This window comes from Diabrotica virgifera, chromosome 5, assembly GCF_917563875.1.
Source record: "Diabrotica virgifera virgifera chromosome 5, PGI_DIABVI_V3a".
Lineage (NCBI taxonomy): Eukaryota > Metazoa > Arthropoda > Insecta > Coleoptera > Chrysomelidae > Diabrotica > Diabrotica virgifera.
Window position 1 is genome coordinate 149240543 of NC_065447.1, and position 20104 is coordinate 149260646.

General features: G+C 34.8%; 1 protein-coding gene across 2 annotated transcripts in view; it reads left to right on the forward strand.

The window, feature by feature from the left end:
* The first annotated feature begins 1322 nt into the window (after positions 1-1322).
* The window catches only part of LOC114332070 (protein yippee-like 2), a 368683-nt gene continuing 349901 nt past the window's right edge, over positions 1323-20104 (forward strand). For both annotated transcript variants that reach the window (XM_050650444.1, XM_050650445.1), the window contains exon 1: positions 1323-1474. The gene's annotated coding sequence lies outside the window, so the exon portion shown is untranslated. The remainder of the gene's footprint in view (positions 1475-20104) is intronic.

A 20104-nucleotide genomic window follows, 5' to 3' on the forward strand; every position in this document is an offset into this window, starting at 1 on the left:
TTTTATTATGTCAATGGGTATATTGTCGATTCCTGCGGCTTTGCCATTTTTTAGAAGTTTTAGGGTGTTTCCAATTTCTTCCCTTGTAATTTCTCCAATATTCATTTCTAGCTCTGGTGATTCTGCTTCATCCTCTATGATTTGAGTTATTTCATGCTTAGCATATATCTCTTCGAAGTATTCCTTCCATCTTTGTATTATTGCTTTCTCATTTTTTATTCTATTTCCTGGTTTATCTTTTACTTCTCGTATATTTCGTTGTGCTTTCCCTGTTAAGTTTCGTATGATTATATTTTGTGTACGTAAGTCGTTTTCTTTCGCTGCTTTTTCTGATATATGTAATGTAGCATCTCATTTATATAGTTTCCTTTATCTTTTCTGGCTTGTTTTTTTACTTCTGCGTTTTTGCCTTGTATTTCCATTTAAGTGCCCTCTCTTCTTCCGATCCTTCCTTTTGTAGAATTTCTTCTTTGATTTTTTTCTTTCTTCTCTCAGTAGTAGTGTATCTTTAGTAATCCATTTTTTATTTTGTCTTCTTTTTAATCCGATTGTTTCTTTTGCTGTATCTATCATCACTTCTTTAAAATATTTCCATGTTTCTTCGACTGACTCTCCAGTTTGTTGTGATACTGTTCGGTTAGTTGCCAGTTTCTCACTGAATTTATTTCTTACATTCTTGTTTTAGGGCATCAACGTTGTACTTGCTCCTTCTGCTGATTTTTTGGTTTTTATCTCTGGCTAATTTCATTTTTAGTCTCGCTTTGATTAGCATGTGGTCTGACCCCACATCAGCATTTCTTAAGCTCCTGACATCTTGCAGCCAGCTTCTCTATTTATATTCAATTATTATGTGGTCTACTTGGTTCTTGTATCACCCTCCTGGTGATTTCCATGTTTCCTTATGTATCCGCTTATGTTTAAAGATACATTCGCCTATTAAAAGTTCATTTTGCTCACAAAATTCGATTAATCGATTTCCATTGTCGGTTCTCTCTCCGATTCCCTCCTTTCCCATCACATGTTCATGTCCTGTATTATCATTTCCTATTTTAGCATTAATTTTGTAGCATAATGATGCAAAAAATCGTGATTAAAATTTTAAACAAAACAATTGTCCCATCACAAAGTATGCATTCTTTTTGTAACTAATTAATCCCTATTGACTAAAATCTTTTCATTAAGTATAATATACACCGCTGCAGACGTAAACACGGCAATCGCGCCTCGAGCACACTTCTTTTGTTTATATGCGCACGGCGATGAGAGCTCCCTCTCGGTTATTTACTTGATACTGATCGAAACTTCTATATTCAGTGCTTTGAATGTACTCGGTAAGATACGGGACTAGTGCAGAATTTTATTCGTAAAAATCGACTTGTTTATTTAATGTTTTTACTGAAAGACGACGTTGATTCGCGGATATTTAGCTGTGAATAGTTTCAACAAACCCCTGGACACACGCATGATTTCAAAAGTAAGCCGAACAATTGTTTTTGACTTGAATTTAGCTTGTTTCTTTGTTACGTGCTGCATTATGGGCTGCCATTTTCTCCCCTGTAGGACTTCTAATTTGATTTGTTTTTAGATGTTTATGCACTGTGTATTTATCATGTACAGTTAAATAAAAGGATCACATACGGTTTAAACGATTTGCATGTCGTTGTTAAATAATCATTAAGATTATAATTGTATTGTGTAGGCTCTACTTCTATCACAATATCAATATTATTGTAATGAGTTGAAATACCTTGACAAATAGGTATACTACATTGAATGCATGCGATCATTAACTCCGTAAGTTTTAATAATTGCTATAATTCGATAAAATAGTAGTAAATTTAGCTGTCACAGCATACGTCCTTTATTCTTTGTTGTTCAAGTCAGCTGTTTCGCAGTCTACTTTCACATCTGGTTTTCGCTACGTCTTTTGAGTTGTTTGGTCTCTTACTGCGCCGCACTTCCACGTGTGTGGGATGGAATAAGAAACATTTTCTTTGTTTGAAAAAGTATATTTTGCAATGGCGAGGAAACGATAGAGGTAGAGTTAGATGAGGTGCCATGCTAAGAGTGTTGACCTCTGTCGCGGACTGGCTGACGGCTGGCAGGATCAGGGAAATAACCTGCCGTTGTTTTTGTTTGACGAACGACAGAGTTTGTGATGTTGCTATGCACGACAACTGTATGTTTCTAGTTTATACTTATAGTAAATGCAATTATTTTCAATGGCTCTTTTATAATTTAGTACTTAAGAATCGTTTACTGTGCCTTTTTCCACGTCAACTTTATTCGATTGTGCCTTTCTGAATAAGTTTATAATACCCATTTTATACATATTTCATATTCCCTATTAACACAGCATATAGTAGTTGATAACTTATTATTGCTATTATCAAGTACCTAAGTACCTATGTCAGGCGTTTATATAGAGTGTTCCAAGGAAAATTTGACCCCCCTCCCAACAACTCAGAAACCAAGAGTTTCTTCAGAATTTAAATAAAACATGACAATTTGTATCGAAAGGGGCCCCCTTTCCTGCCCCGCATCAACCATCACTTTTTTTAATAGCAAGTGTAGTAGAGTGGCACATCATTTGAAAGGTTTTTTTTTCCTCTACAGGACCCTCTATTTTTTTTTAATTTGCGGAGAACCTTTAAAGATAAGTTTTATAATAAATTTGTTAAGTCCAAAATTATCTTCAAACTTATTACGTAAATTAAAAAAATAGAGCGTCGTTTAGAGAAACAAATTATCTTTCAAATGTTGTGCCACTCGACCACACTTGCTATTTAAAAAAAGTGGTGGTCGATGCGGGGCAGTAGGGGGTTATTGAGTTCATGAATTTTGCAAGAAAATTCGTCCCCCTCCCATTAAAAATTGACTTTTTTTTAATTTTGAAGAAGCTCTTGGTTTCTGAGTTTCTGGAGGGGTCAAATTTTCGTTGGAACAGACTGTATCTATGTTTGCAGTAAACAAAAACAACCATTACAGTTGAGTCAACGAGTCTTTACCCGTGCGTCATCATTTAATTTAAAGCATACCAAAAAGTCGATGATAAGTCGGAAATTGAAATTTACTAAACGCAACAGCAAGTGACAGTAAGTAGCTATACTGCTCCTATTGCGGGTTAAAATTTGAGTTATCAAATATGTGTTTTATCTCGCCAGGTATTAATGACGCACGTGTAAAGACTCATGGACTCAACTTGTATGTACATTACTCTTTAGAGTTTTTTTCTCACTTTTTTCAACAGATATAGGCCAGAAAATGAAGCTGAAAAAATGGCGAAACCTCGCAATTTTTTCGTCCAGCATCGATTTGTACAAAAATTTGGGATTAGGCTCATTTCACCCTCTATTTCATTTTCTATGTTGAGCCGTTGTACGCTTTTGGTTTTTAACGGTGAAAACTACCCCTAATTGTAAACAATTGTAAAATAATATTTTGAACTTAATATGGGGCCTGATTCTAATTCATTTCGAGGTCGCAATATAATTTCTACTCCGCCATGATGGTCGTAATTTATAGCGATTCTTATTCATTTCGGTATTAGTTACAACTGGGGATATTAACGTTATCATTTTGACACTGCTCAAAATTTGGGTTGGCGCTCCGGTTTATTGGATTTATTGGCTACGCAACCACCGCAAAATTTATTGATAGTGTTGTGCTGAAGGTATTTCCTTGTGGCATTTTTATAATCAACTATTTTCAATGGGAAATAAGCCACAATTTTACCAAAATACAGTCGACTCGCGTTAATTCAAACCTGCGATAATTCGAAACTCTCTATAATTCAAAGTTATCACGAGTTCCCTACAAAATCTCTTTATATTTCGAACTAAATCAATACATTTTTATGCACTTGGTAATTCGAACGAAAAAAAATCATTGCTACATGACAAAACGACGCGTTAATTCGAACTCATTGGCGTCCAACACTCGACAATTCAAAGTTGCAGAGAGAAAGGGGCGGAAAGATTGTAGTAAGTACAGTTTTCAAACTTGTTTCAACGCGCCTTTGTTTCAGTTAAGGAAGCAAGATCCTGATTCGATATCTTACAAACCTTTTGTCTACAGAACGAAAGTGATGAAAAACAATTTCAGGCACATTTTCTCTTAAAAAAAATTATTGAGCAGTCTGAGCAGCAGCAATTTGCTTTGAGGCAAAGCAGTATAATAGAGTTCTTTCGAAAGATTTATTAATTCACAATATGAATACATACATGTATGTACACGAATGTACTTCTTTTGTCACCGTTATAGAATAGCAGTCAATAAATAATAATTGATCAACACTTAATAATTCCAAGTTTTATTTATTTTCTCTCACAAATTTCGAACCATTTGCTATTTCAAACACTTAATAATTCGTAATATTTTAAGAGTCCCTCGAGTTTCAAATTAACGAGAGTCGACTGTAATGATTTTATTAACGTTTTTTCCTGGTTTTCCCTCGTGATTTACTATGGAATCTCTAACGCGAGAATTTTACTGTCATCGTTGCATTTGGTTGTCTTTTTAAAGACAGATCACATGCTATGATTTTTTTGTGACGGATATTCTTGAGTTGGCATTGATTTCATGTAATCGAATGAACTATCTTTTAGTAAAGTCGTCCCAGGAACGCAACTCATAAAAATATTGTCGATATAATTTTAAAGTCTTCTACTTTAAAATGTATAATATACGTCTGAGTTGCGAATATAAATGAGTCAGATTAAATAAATTATTAGAAGAATTTTTTTACTTAGCAACATTTTTGTTTATTTTAGTAGTATTTTGTATTTTGACAACGAAACCCGACTTGGGCTTCGAAACGTTAATAAAATCATTATTTTGGTAAAATTGTGGCTTATTTCCCATTGAAAATAATTGATTTGTTGATAGTCTGAGAAAATTATCGAAAAAATGCCATTTTTGGGAAAAGTTATTTACCAGCTATTTTATTGCTGAAATCGAATCTAAGATTGCATATATTAGTAATATGGGGTATGTATGACAAGTCTGCAGAAGGTGTGTTATTTTATTTATAAACAAATTAGCACTCCTAAATCTTCTTTTTTTTTAATTAGTGCTTTGTAACTCCTAAGATTTTTCCTTTAAACCAAAAACACTCAAATAAAAATTCACCGTAATTTAGATCTGCACAAAGTTATTTTTTTTCCGATTTCCTTCAACAAAAATTTTACTCGGAAAATCCGAATTTTCCAAAAAAAATCTGCAATTCTCAATTAAAATTTTAGGGAAGTAATTATTTGTCAATATTAAATAAATTGATGACATGAAAGATTTTTTATAGTAGATTATATATCAGGAGGCCGGCGACAATTTAACCCATAGTTTAGCAATAATAAAATGTTAATTAAAAAATTTCGGTCGAAATAATAACCAGAAAGATTATGATACACCAGAATAACTATGATTTTCGTATAAAAAAGCACTATACCTATTCAACGTACTTATAGAATTGAAATTGGACTATTTGAGCGGTCTCAGGAAATAAAGAAACAATTTTGGCTTATAAACAAATAGAACCCCTCAGAAAATATTAGATTAAATTAAATCAAGTTAACGCTGTTAAAAAGGGCACGGCTTCTGTGCCCTTTTCGAAGACAAAAAATTGAACTGCGAGGCGTAGTTCCAGGTATAACCGGTCAAATTTGACCGGCATTTGCGACAGAGTTATAAACAACAGTATTTCAATCTTTGAACCATTACCTTTTTATTCCGGTCCTCTTTGTACATACAAATTTTCATATCTTCAAGACACTCATAACAAAAAAGATTTATGTCACCAAGTTATTTAATTATTGATAAATAATTACTTCCCTAAAATTTTAGTTGAAAATTAAAGATTTTGTTTGGAAAACCCGAATTTTTCGAGGAAAATTTCCGCCGAAGGAAATCGTAAAAAATATCTATGTGCAGAATTAAATTACAGTGAATTTTTATGTGAATGTTTTTGGTTTAACGTTAAAATCATCTGAGTTGCAGAGCAATAATTGAAAAAAATATTTCGGAGCGCTAATTTGTTTATAAACCAAATAGCACACTTTCTGATGACTTTGCATAGCTATATTACTAATATATGAAATCTTAAGATTTGATTCCAGCATGTCCAGCAATAAAATAGCTGGTATGGTATGTTAAACAGTAAATGGTTAAGTTCAATTAGTTACCACTATAAACAGCCCGGATTAACCTATAATAGTATAAAAGGCCCGGTTTCAGGTAAAATTTATTTTAGGCTTTATTATGGGAGTACCGTCTAGTCAGTGTTAATTGCAAAAGACCAACTCTGTCTACCTCGGTGGCTTATCGCTCCGGGTGGGTCTTAACAATGGGCCAGGTCAGATAAATTTAATAATATTTACGACCGCACTAATTGAATTCAAACCATTTATTGTTGAACAAACCACACATAATTTTCCTTGTTTTATAGTAATTTTCCCAGATTATTACCTTACATCTTTCATTGTGAAAATTCTCAATTATTATAATATTTCTAATTTAATACTATTCTATCTAATTCCTCCAAAACCAGCAAATTTCCATAAAACCCAGCCATATTAATACCTTTTGCTTTAATTTTCATTGCAAGAAACAAACAAAATACATCTCCCAAACTAAACCTATCCTCGCTTTCGGCCATTCATTAATGTCCGTGTCACAATAATTTCGAGTCGAAATTAAAATATCAACCACTTTTTTGGAGTCACAATTAATTTCGATAAGTCGCTATTTAATGACATAATTTCGTTAGTTCAACTAAAATCCACAAGGCTCGCACAGTCGCATTTCAACGTCGTCATATTGATTGCGACTTGTTTTGAGTCGAAATTTGAATTAGAATCAGGGCCATGGTCAACATTTGGATTTTACTAGTTAAATAATAATTGTTCTATGCTTTAGGATATAATACCATAATATTTCAACCCTTAAAACCACCCTTGTTCGAGTTTATATAAAGAATTTATTTTTCCTACAATAATGATTTCTGCTTACATCGATTTGCACAAAATTTTGGGATCAGGATCATCTCACCCTGTACTTCATATTCTATATCATAGAAGTATATTCATATTCTATATCATGCCGAGGCCCGAGGCGCTATCAACTAGACCAGGGCGCATCTGTAAAAATATTAGTACATTTGGACGTTGAGAAGTGACTCAAATTTTTTTGCAGAAATTGCTTGAAAATAACTCAAATAATAATATTTGAGATATCCTCCCTCTCAAAAAGGTCCGGAACATTGTTTAAATAATCAAAATGTCAAAAAATTAAAGAAAAATTCGATTTTTTTCTTCGTTTTTTGATTATAACTTTAAAAGTATTCATTTCCGAGAAAAGTTGTACTGACATAAAAGTTACGTAATTAAATTTCCTACAATGTAGATATGGTTAAAAATTTAAAAAATAGTCACCCTTGTTTCAAAATAGCAATAATTGCGAAAAAACCATGCAAAAACAAGTATTCGCATTTTACGTTTTTCAACCATCTATGCTACACTTAGGACCTTCATATTTCACCCTGAAAAACTTTACGATACAGTTAAACAATACTGTAAATTTCATTAAGATCGGTTCAACAGATTTTGCAAAATAAATTTTGCAATCCAGCTTTCGCAAAAAAATTCATTTTTTCAAAATGTTACAGGACTGAAAATAAAGCAGATAGCAAGTTAACACTTTTTTGTGTACTGTACCGTTCACTTGCAATTTGCAAAATTAAAATCAATTAACTACCACGGCGTCAGGAATTTTTTTAAATAAACATTAATTATTGGTGCTACGCGCAGGACAGCGGATAGTTTGCTCTGATTGGGCATTCCAATGACCTTTGATAATGATTGATTCATTTTAATTTTTATTACATTTCGATATAAATAAATAAATTTGTTTATTGCAAAATAAAAACACATACTCTATCTATTCTTTGAAATATCACTTTTTTTAGCAAAAACTTTCTTTGTTCATATATTTTAACTTAGAGAATAAAAGTTTATTATTTTTAAACATATGCAATTGTTTAAACAATATTTTACAAACAATAATAAAATTAGTTTGATTTTTGTGGAATTAAAATATTAAAATACAACAAAATATAGAGTAAGAAAATAATATATTAGATAAAGATTGGAAAAATTTTTGGTGGAAATCAACTTGTGTGAATCGAACACCGCTGTCGTGCGCGTAGCACCAAAAATTAATGTTTATTTAAAAAATTTCCTGACGCCGTGGTAATTAATCGATTTTAATTTTGCCAATTTCAAATCAAAGATACAGTACACTTCTCTAAGCAAAAAAAATTCAACTTGCTATCTGCTTTATTTTCAGTCCTGCAACATTAAAAAAAAATGATTTTTTTTTGCGAAAGCTGGATTGCAAAATGTATTAAGCCGATCTTAATGAAATTTACAGTGTTGTTTTAATATATCCTAATGTTTTTCTGGGTAAAATATGAAGGTCGTAAGTGTAGCATAAATAGTTGAAAAACGTAAAATGCGAATACTTGTTTTTGTATGGTTTTTTTTCGCAATTATTGCTATTTTGCAACAAGGGTGACTATTTTTTAAATTTTTAACCAATTCTATATTGTAGGAAATTTAATTACGCAACTTTTATGTCAGTACAACTTTTCTCAGAAATGAATAGTTTTAAAGTTATAATCAGAAAACCAATAAAAAAATCGAATTTTTCCTTCATTGTTTGACATTTTGATTATTTAAACAATGTTCCGGACCATTTTGAGTGGGAGGATAACTCAAATATTATTATTTTGAGTTATTTTCAAGCAATTTCTGCAAAAAAATTTGAGTCACCTCTCGACGTTCATCTCGAAACAGATGCGCCCTGGACTAAACAAACTTCTGCGCTCGTGAGAAATATGTCTTTTTCTCACTTGTACAATATACTATTTATTTGTGGTTCTAAAAGATACAATTTTAATATCTACAGTTTTGTTTTTTTATTAAATGCGTATTTTTCGAGTTATTCTCAAAAATCTCTCTAAAAAAGTCGATTTTTTCGTCGAAAAGCTGTTACTTTCAACCGCGAAAAACTCGAAAAATGTTAGTTTTACGAAGAAAACGTAAAGAACATTTTTTTCTCAGAATTACTTTTTCTATTGATTTCCATGGTTAAAATGTAACGAAAAATTCCCACCCCAAGATTTTAGCTTACGGCGGCATGATATAGAAAATGATACTTGGGCTATTCCCTACCTTCTGTGTAAAGTGTAAATTTCAAGTAAATCAATGCTGGACGAAAAAATTGCGAGCCAAAATGCTTCATTTCTTAGCCTAATATACATATTTCGTAATTTCGTTTGTATAATAGAGGTACCTACCTAAAAGATCTACCTAAAAAGGTATTAAGGTGATACAGTAGCGATCAACAGGTAGCAAAAACGCGTTCCAAGATTGCGGCTGTAATTTTGAATATTTTTTCGAGATATTTGGCACACGTATTCGTAATATAATAAAGAATGGCGGTACAGAGCCCAATTTTAAAAATATATTAATATGTGGAAATTACTCTGTAATTAAATACAATATTAAAAAAACGAGCCTGTACCGCCATTAAGAAGAACAAAAAAATACACTTTCTTCAAATAAACTTTTTTATCCGATGCCTAGATTTTGTGTCATTTTGGAACTACTAATGAAATAAAACATTTTAGTAGTTCCAAAATGACACAAAATCTAGACATCGGATAAAAAAGTTTATTTGAAGAAAGAGTATTTTTTTGTTCTTCTTAATGGCGGTACAGGCTCGTTTTTTTAATATTGTATTTAATTACAGAGTAATTTCCACATATTAATATATTTTTCAAATTGGGCTCTGTACCGCCATTCTTTATTATATTACGAATACGTGTGCCAAATATCTCGACAAAATATTCAAAATTACAGCCGCAATCTTGGAACGCGTTTTCGCTACATGTTGATCGCTACTGTTTCCTCTTAAGCATTTAATACTGAAACATTAGAAAATGTTTAGAATTCACTCAAAACTCAAAGTGTTCATTTCTTGATAATTTTGAAATTTTACACATTAAAAAAAACTAAATAAAATATTTAAAGTGAAATGAGATTTAATATCATTGGTATGGTATGAACGTTAACGGAGCATTAATTATTAAAAGTATACGATATGCTGATGACACGCTAATAGTAAACAGATGACCTAGTAAATTTACAGTATTTGCTGGAAAACATAAACATTACCAAAAATTATGGTCTAAAACTGAACATCAAAAAGACAAAATTTATGATTGTAACAAAGAAGCTATACACCAATGTGAATTTAAGTAATTATAAATAATAAGCAAGTTGAAAGAGTTATGTCCTACAAATACTTAGGGTTTTGGTTCACTGAGACTAATGACCAGACAAGAGAAATTAAGAGTCGAATAGAAATTGCGAGACAATCATTTATCAAAATGAAAAAGTTCCTATGCTGCCGAGACATAAATCTGAAATTGAGAACGAGAGAATGTTAAGCTGCTATGTTTTCTCCGTTCTGATGTACGGCCTGGAAGCTAGGACACTAAAAAAACATTGAGGCATTCAAGATGTGGTGCTACAGGAGAATGTGGAAAATATCATGGACAGAGAGAGCAACAAATCAAGATGTTTTGCTGAAGATTGGGAAGGAATGCGAAGTCATAACAACCCTACAAACGAGAAAACTGGAATATATAGGCCACATAATGAGAGGGGAAAGGTACTCCCTGCTAAGGCTCATAATCCAAGGAAAAATCTCGGGAAAGAGAAATGTGAGACGTAGGAGGATTTTCTGGTTGTGAAATTTAAGGGAGTGGTACGGGTGCAGTTCAATACAATTGTTCAAAGCTGCAGCCAACAAAGTTAAGATTTCTGTGATGGTAGCCAACTTCCGATAGGAGACGGTACTGCAAGAAAAAGCAGAAGAGATTTAATATATACCTACACTCAACGGCTCCAAAATCGGACACCCTTATAATTTCTGACAAAGTTGCTCTGATTTATTTATTATTTATTTATCGTATGGCATAGATACAATAAGAACACATAATTTAAAAAAAGTATATAAATCGTTACATGAAGTATCACAAACGAACATCTAATGTATTAATGTAATATAAAACATTTTCGGTCGCATTCAGGAACTCATCAAAAACTCCAGGGTACCGCCTTCGGGGGCATTCTTCAGTAATGTGACGGACGGTCTGCCGTTGCGCCCCACAGTCACACTCAGGAGTAGGTGCCTTTCCCCATCTATGCAAGCTGTCAGCACATCTACCGGTACCTGTTCTTATTCTGTTCAGCGCCGTCCATGTATTGCGGAGCAGTTCAAAGCCTGGCGGTTTCTGATCGATACAGTCCATCTGCTGAGCTTCCTGTGGTGAGTCGCTCTCCCATTGTCTTCTCCAAGCGTTGGTGAGGTCGAAATGTTCCTGTTGTAAGGAGGTGGCCCTTAGTAATGGAGGATATCTGGAGCGCAGTCTGTTCATTTCGATATCAAGCTTATCATGGTGGACGGGTAGTTGATGGTTAGCCTCGATTTTTCGATATTCTCTGAGAAGATAATGACTTCTTCTTAGTTTCGGCGGTGGAATGTGACTCATAATGGGAAGCCAGTAGTTCGGTGTCGGTCGAATTGTACCTGAGATCATTCGCATTGTCTGGTTCAATTGGGTGTCAATAATCTTCGTGTGTTTGCTATTGAGCCATACCGGCGAAGCATATTCAGCCGCCGAGTATACGAGTCCATGATCTGAGTACGGAGGCTGAGGACCCTCATGGGGTGCCACATAGCTTTTGGATTATATTATTTCGCGTCTTCAGTTTTTCTGCCGTTCTTTGTAGGTGTTCCTTAAAACTTAAATTTCAGTCAAGAGTCACTCCAAGATATTTTGGTGTTGAGTTATGTTCAGGTATGTTAGTTCAAAGTGAACATGGAGTTTTTTTTTGACTTGGGCATTATTCAGATGGAAACAGCACACTTCAGTTTTCGTTGCATTGGACCGTAGCCTCCGAACAGCAAGGTCATCCGTCAGTATTGTTTCTGTAATATCCGTGTTATTATGTCTTGCTGCAATGGCCCAATCGTCAGCGTAGCCAAATTTTTGCGAAGTTGTCCTAGGTAGGTCCGCGATGTATAGATTAAAGAGTAAGGGTGCCAAAACAGATCCTTGTGGCAGTCCATTGCTGAGCTTCATTTGGACACTTTTTAAGTTGCCCATTGTGACGTAAAAAGGTCTGTCGGTGAGCATGCTATTAATGAGTTTGGTTACCTTTTGGCACGGGATGGCACGGATCATTTTTGCTCTGATGATAATTTTTTTTTTGATAACGCTCAAAGACAAGATGACTTTGTGCGCAGTTTCACGCAGTACAGTGGAACGTGTGTTGCTCGTATGATAGAGATAGGACCTTACACCAGACGTCCTGGAACAGATTTCCAAAGAAGAACTACTCATCGGGACGACCGTTTTATAGAGTTTTTGTTGGTCATTCGTCGTTTGTCATTCAACTTCTATAGAAGTTATAAACAGTTTTCGTCATGTCAGAAACTTAGATATTACTGAACGAACCGTTAGGAGACAGTTAACTCTTTGAATGCCGATGACGCCTAAAGACGTCTTACCGCTACTACTGTCAGGTGCGCATGACGACTTCAGGCGCTATAGGCGGATATGTACAACTTTCGTTTAGAAGTTAGTATTTGTTTGACTTTGACTGAAACCATTTGTCAAGAGTAGTTATGTAGATAAAAGTGTCTTTATAATGTCAGTTTAGATTCATATTGTGGATGAAGCAATTCCAGGGCCATCACGATCAAAACACTACATTCTAAATGCAGCGAAAAATCGAGTCAGTAGTGTCAGTACCCAGGTCGAGTTGGGCATATTTCGTCAGCAATGAAAGAGTTAAATGAGGTTAATCTGAATGCTCCAAGACCCGCTACAAAACCCGAACTTCCCGGGGAACATCGTGTAGCCAGAACACATTTCACGAGGGATCATCGCGATTGGAATTGTGTGATGTTTACAAATGAGCCCAGATTTTGTTTACATTCCCCGGATTGTCATGGAAGAGTATGGAGAAGAGGCGAGGAATAATATGACAAGTGCACTTTTAGCCTTGGAGTGAGCTTTTAAGTAGATTCAGTTATGGTGTGGACTGATATCTTCGGAGACGTCTACAGAATTGAACGTTGTTCCAAGCGTTCCTGAGATACTGTAACATTATGTTGTCCCGTATGCACCATTTATTTGATTAAACTTAACACTTATAATCCTACCAACCTATCCAACCATATGAACAGGCAGGTTTTAGAAAAGGCTTTTCAACTTCCGATCACCTGTTAACCACAAAAATACTAATAGAAAAATGTAACGAATACAAGTTTCCAGTTTTTATAGCATTTGTAGACTACGAAAAAGCTTTCGACACTATAGAACACACGGTCGTAATAAACGCAATGCAAAATTGTAGAATAGACAGCAGATATATTAACTTAATAAAAGAAACTATGACCCAAGCTACAGCTACATACTACAATGAAAATGAATACCCGAACCCTGTACCATTAAACAGGGGAGTCAAACAGGGAGACACTCTATCACCCAAACTGTTCACCTTAGTTTTGGAGGACGTGTTTAAAAATCCAAATTGGAAATATAAGGGAATAAACATCAATGGCCGCTACCTCAGTAATCTACGATTTGCGGATGCCATAATCCTGATAGCTACTGACCTACAAGAACTGCAAACCATGCTTTCAGAACTACACACAGAACCTTCTAAAATAGGACTGAAAAGGAATTTAAACAAAACAAAAGGCATGCACTCCGAAGAAACCGTGACAATAATAAACGACAAAGTTATAGAAAAAGTTGAAGAATATATATTATATACTTAGGACAAAAAATAATACTAAATAGGGAAATTCAAACGGAAGAAATAAAAAGAAGAAGAAAGTTAGCATGGACAGCATTCGGCAAACTGAACTATATACTCAGAAATCAGCAAATTCAACTACATCTTAGATGTAAAGTTTTTGATGCATGCATTATTCCGATATTAACATATGGGGCACAAACATGGACAATCACAAAAAGAATATGAACATACTCAGAGTCACTCAACACGCAATGGAAAGAGCAATGCTTGGCATATCACTTAGGGACGGGAAAACAAACACATGGATAAGACAGAAAACCAAAGTCACCGATGTGGTACAAAAATCATTAAAATTGAAATGGGAATACGCTGGACATGTAGCTAGGAGCGATCTAAACAAATGGCACAGAACAATTCTAACCTGGAGACCATACCAACACAAAAGACCCAGAGGCAGACCTTCTATGAGATGGACAGGTGATCTGAAACGAACTGCCGGGAAAATTGGCTACAAGTAGCGTACAACAAAAAACAATGGAAAGGAAGACTTGAAGAGGCTTATGTTCAGATGTGAACGTGAATGGCTAGACGAAGAAGAAAAAGAAGAACACTTATCCTGCAAAGAAGGATCGAAGACATCTCTTGTATGGCCACCAGACTACTATCCAAGTAGACTAAGGTCTAAAAGCTTTCTGAAAAAATTAAATTAAAGTTATTCGTTGCGCCGAATACACCTATGGCAAGTGTCAGCTACCCTAACAGATTTTGCTCCCTCAGAGGAAATGCCTGTTAGACACAATTTACCGTATCCGACATGGTAAGCGCTAAACAGGCTAAGAAGCGGCGTCTTATGTTGTGCTAGTAACATGAAAAATGGGGATATCAGGAGCACGATACCCGCGACTGGTTGTCTCAAGGTTCAGAATAGTCACCATCTACTATCATGCACAGATATTAGAGAGACCTGCACAGAAGAAGACATAATTTTAGCAAATGTGGTAATCTAAGCCAGTTAGTTTGTATCATTTAAAAGATGGATAAGTGTGGAACATCTTGCATATCTTGAAATTTAGGTATGAAAACTGTCCTAGAATTTTTAAATAACAAATTTCATTATTCTCTAACGCAGCGTTTCCCAACCGGTGGGTCGCGACCCACTAGTAGATCGCAGGAGGATTTCAGGTGGGTCGCGGGCTGATTTCAGATTGGTCGCGGGCGGATTTCAGATGGGTCGCGGGCGGATTTCAGATGGGTCGCGGCGTGGCTCTTACAGTAGCTGAGTATCGTACAGTGACCGTGTTCTTTATTTTATTCCATCGTCACGGGTGAGAGATGGGTCGCGAGTATGAAAAAACATCAGAAGGTGGGTCGCCAGACATAAAAGGTTGGGAACCACTGCTAACGTATACAGATAAAGTTGTGCTAGCAAACTAAGAGAGTAATTAATATTCAGCTCACCGGGGTACTATTGATGGAAATGTGTACTTAAATAAACAAGGGATTATTCCATAAAACAGATCCCATAAAACAGTATAATAGATCCCTTCTTGATAGAATTTCACACTTTGAAGAATGGCACCCCGCTATAGTTCTGGTGAGCGTGGTGCCATTGTTCGAGTTGTGAAAATATATAAACAAAGGTTTAATTTTATAAAACAGGCAGATCCGTTGTTTATGGAATTTGTCAACTCTGACAATAGCACCCCGCTCAGCTGAATATTAATGACTCTCTTAGATAGTTCGCCAGACTTTACATTATCCATTGCTCTTTTTTCGTAAATATCAGGAAACATGAAACACGATTTAATAAAAGAATACTTTGTTGCATAGTTTTCTAACTTAAATGGAAATTAGCAGTGCACTTCGGTGATATAAATAAAATTCATATTAAACACACGTTTATATTCGTACACACCAATTTCAGCATACCAATGTAAATGTTGGATATCATCCAAGAATGAAAAGAGCAAAAATTAAGCTGAGGTAATATTTCTGCTTCCGAGAATTTATCCAAAGAGACATTCAAAAAATGTTGCAAGATAAAATTTTAATATCATAATTAAATTTCTCAATTTGGAGAGACTTGGCTCAAAAAGAGACAGATTTTAGAGGAGATAGGAACAGTTAAATTATGTTAATTATCCAGTTGCACCGTAATAAATCGATTTTTAAACACAGCACCTAGAGACTTACAACTTTTTGCATTATGTTCAAGATACGTCAAGAAAAAAGTCTACTCTACAGAAATTGGTGGAAATGCATAATTGCGCTTTAAAGTGCATAAAATGCATCCAAAAGTGCATAAATTTTGTTATTCAGAAGGTTTTCGGGGTCACTGAACACGAATACGTAATCAGAACCGACCCCCCGATGCACTTGGTTCCCAGGGTTACTGCTAAGGCACGTCATCTGGTATTAAAATGGTTTTTGGCACTAAATTGATGCAAACAGATAACTCGGGGATTTTGGGATGGCTGAACACCAATACGTCCTCAGAACCGACCTCCAGAGCACCTGGTGCCCAGGGTCACTACTGAGTAGTGTTGCCAGGTCCGATTTGTTTTAAATCGGTAAATAAGCAAAAACAAATCGGGATTTCGGGTTGTAGATCGGAACAAATAAACAACAATAGCCCAGTAAATGACCGTTTTGGAGTGTAATTTTCAGAGTCAACTCCGAATTGCATGAAAATCTGGTTTTAGGTTCTACTTACTGTCTACTTCAAAGTTGAACTTGTACCGTTGGTTGCTTTTACTTGGGGGGTGACAGTTACAGTTACAGTTTAAAGTAAGTCCCAAAATGGATCAACTGACTAACTCTAAAAAACTTTTGTTCTATATAATTTTTAAACTACCTAAATCAATACTTTTCGAGTAATTTTAGTAAAAAAAAATTGTATGTTCAGAAAGTCTATAAAAGCAAAAAAAATTGTATGTTCAGAAAGTCCATAAAACCAGTAAAAGCAAAGTTGTAGTTCATCAAAAATACGTTCTTATTTGTCAAATTCCAAATCGAATTTTTCAACTTGAAATAACCAAAAAATTAAGAAATTTTCGGGCAAACCTTATTAAAATTTTTTAAAGTGTTTAAAAAAATCTTTAATTTTGTTTTACATAAAAGTCTCTAGCATTAAAACTAAGCGAAATACGCTCAAAATAAAGTTGGCCCTTTTTTTGGTAAAACAAATCGTGAAAATCTCCCCCTATTTAGCACCGTAAATAAAATTAATCGTTACCGCTTTACCATTTACTTTATATGTATGTATGTGTATAGTTTATACGATCTGTAAGGTTTACCGGTTGGGAGTGCTTAGTTTTGAAAAAAAATTGGTTTTATAGTAAAAGAAATTTGCCGCTTTTAGAAGTGCCTTGTTTTTATAACATAGTTATAAAATTCACTGCAAGTCCTCCTGAAATTTGTTTTCGTGGGTGAAAATCTGGACATTTAGTGCCCGATGAGGTACAAATCGGTACGCGTCCCCAGACCCCTGAAAATTGTGACGTCCCGCGCAAATCGGGACACCTATTAACGCTACTGCTGAGCCACGTCATCTTTTGGAGTTTCGAGGGTTTCCATCACTAAATTGATACAAACAGAAAAAAAAAACTAAGTTTTCAATCTATTGGCACATAAAACAACATCCAAAAATGTTACTCTACATCCTACTAGATTGAAAACAATGGGAACCTTCTCTGGTAACACCTCCGAGGCTTCTACAATTTGCAAGCCATAACGGATGCTGAGATTAAGGAATATGAGGGAATTTTACAATTTATAATTCACGTCCCATCTGCTCAGCGCGGTGAAGTTCCAACGAGAATGGTTCCCTTCGTACTCCAATCAGAGTAAACATGTAAATCAAAAATGAATAACCATTTTCAATTTCGTTGCAACACGAAACTAGAGTTCAATCAGAGAGTGCAGCAAGCACCTCTAAAAATTTTTATTTCATTAGTAGTTCCAAAATGACACAAAATCTAGGCATCGGATAAACAAGTTTATTTGAAGAAAGTGTATTTTTTTGTTCTTCTTAATGGTGGTACAGGCTCGTTTTTTTAATATTGTATTTAATTACAGAGTAATTTCCACATATTAATATATTTTTTAAATTGGGCCCTGTACCGCCATGCTTTATTATACCGGGTGTCCACTTATATTTTCCCCCATTTTAACTACATATAACTTCTAAACGGCTTAAGATAAAAATATGCGGTTTTCGATGAAATGTTTTATTTTAGTAAAAGTTTTGTCTGAATGGATTGAATTTTTTATATCACTTTCAAATACGAAAAGAAAAATGAACACCCAGTATATTTTTTGTAAATTGAAAGAAAGGTCATTCACCTATCCAGGGATATAAAGTTTTTCAAAATCGGTTGTCAAGTCACTGAGTAATTAATTTTTAAAATGATCGGTGCAACGTGGATATCACGTACCTAAATAACATAACTAAGCAAAATGATATTATGTTATATGTGATTTCCACATTGCATCTTTCATTTTAAAAATTATTTGCTCAGTCATTTGCCAACCGATTTTAAAAAATTTAATATCGCTGGATAGGTAAATGACCGTTTTTTCAAGCTACAAAAAATATACTGGGTGTTTCAATAAAAAAGTCAACGTTTTTTTTTTCAAAAATCCGCCATTTTTATTTAAAAGCGACATAAAAATGCTCATTCACCTAAAAACTGGAAAAAACGGTCATTTCCCTATCCATTGATATAATTTTTTTTTAAAATCGGTGGTCAAATGACTGAGCAATTAATTTTTAAAATGAGAGATGCAATGTGGAAATCACATAACATAATATCAATTTGCTTAGTTATGTTATGTAGGTATGTGATATCCATGTTGCACCTCTCATTTTAAAAATTAATTACTCTGTGATTTGACAACCGATTTTGAAAAACTTTATATCGCTGGATAGGTGAATGATCTTTCTTTCAATTTACAAAAAAATATACTGGGTGTTCTATTAAAAAAAAGTCAACAAAGTTTTTTTTTTTAAATCCGCCATTTTTCTTTTCGTATTTGAAAGCGATATAAAAAATTCAGTCCATTCAGACAAAACTTTTACTACAATAAAACATTTCAGCGCAAAACCGCATATTTCTATCTTGACCCGTTTAGAATTTATAGGCAGTTAAAATGGGGAAAAATATAAGTGGACACCCGGTATTACGAATACGTGTGCCAAATATCTCGAAAAAATATTCAAAATTACAGCCGCAATCTTGGACCTTTGGCTACCTGTTGATCGCTACTGTTTCACCTTAATCAGCTTGTTAATACGACGATAGCCAACGCTTGAAAACAAGCACGGCACACAAAGAAGAAGAAGAGTAATTTGCATCAATTTAGTGTCGGAATGTCTCAAAATTCCAGAAGATGACGTGCAAATCAGGCACCATGGGTACTAGGTGCTCCAGGGTTCGATTCTGATGTCATATTCGTGTTCAGCAACATCAAAAGCTGTTATCCCGAGTAATCTGTCTATATCAATTTAGTACCGGGACCCTCGAAACTCAGATGATGATGTGTCTCAGCCGTGTCCCTGGGCATCAGGTGCTCCGGGGGCCGGCTCTGATAACTTATTCGTGTTCAGCGATCCCAAAAACTTGCAAATAATCTGTCTGCATCAATTGAGTACCAAAAACCCTCGAAACTCCATATGACGTGCGTTAGGAGTAAGGCACGTCAGAAACTTCAGAAGATTACGTGACCCTAGACACCAGATGCTCCGGGTGTCGTTTCTGATGGCGTATTCGTTTTCAGCAACCCCAAAAGCCGTCCGAGTAATCTATTTACATCAATTTAATGTCGAAAACCCTCGAAACTCCAGAAGATGACGTGCCTTAGCAGTGACACTTGACACCAGGTGCTCCGGTTCTAATGGCGTATTCGTGTTCAGCGACCCAAAAATTCCAAGTAATCTGTTAGCATCAATTTAGTGTCGATAACCCTCGAACCTACAGATGACGTGCCTTGGCAGTGACCCTGGACACCAGGTTTACCGAGGTCAGTTCTGATGGCATAGTCGTGTTCAGTGACCCTAAAAACCGACAAGTAACAAAATCTGGTCTTTAATATTATGCTTATTTTGACATGTTTATTCACTTATGGATGCATTTATGCACTTCAAAATAGTATTATGGATTTCCAATTATTTTTCTATAGTAGACTTTTTCCTGACATCATCCTAAACA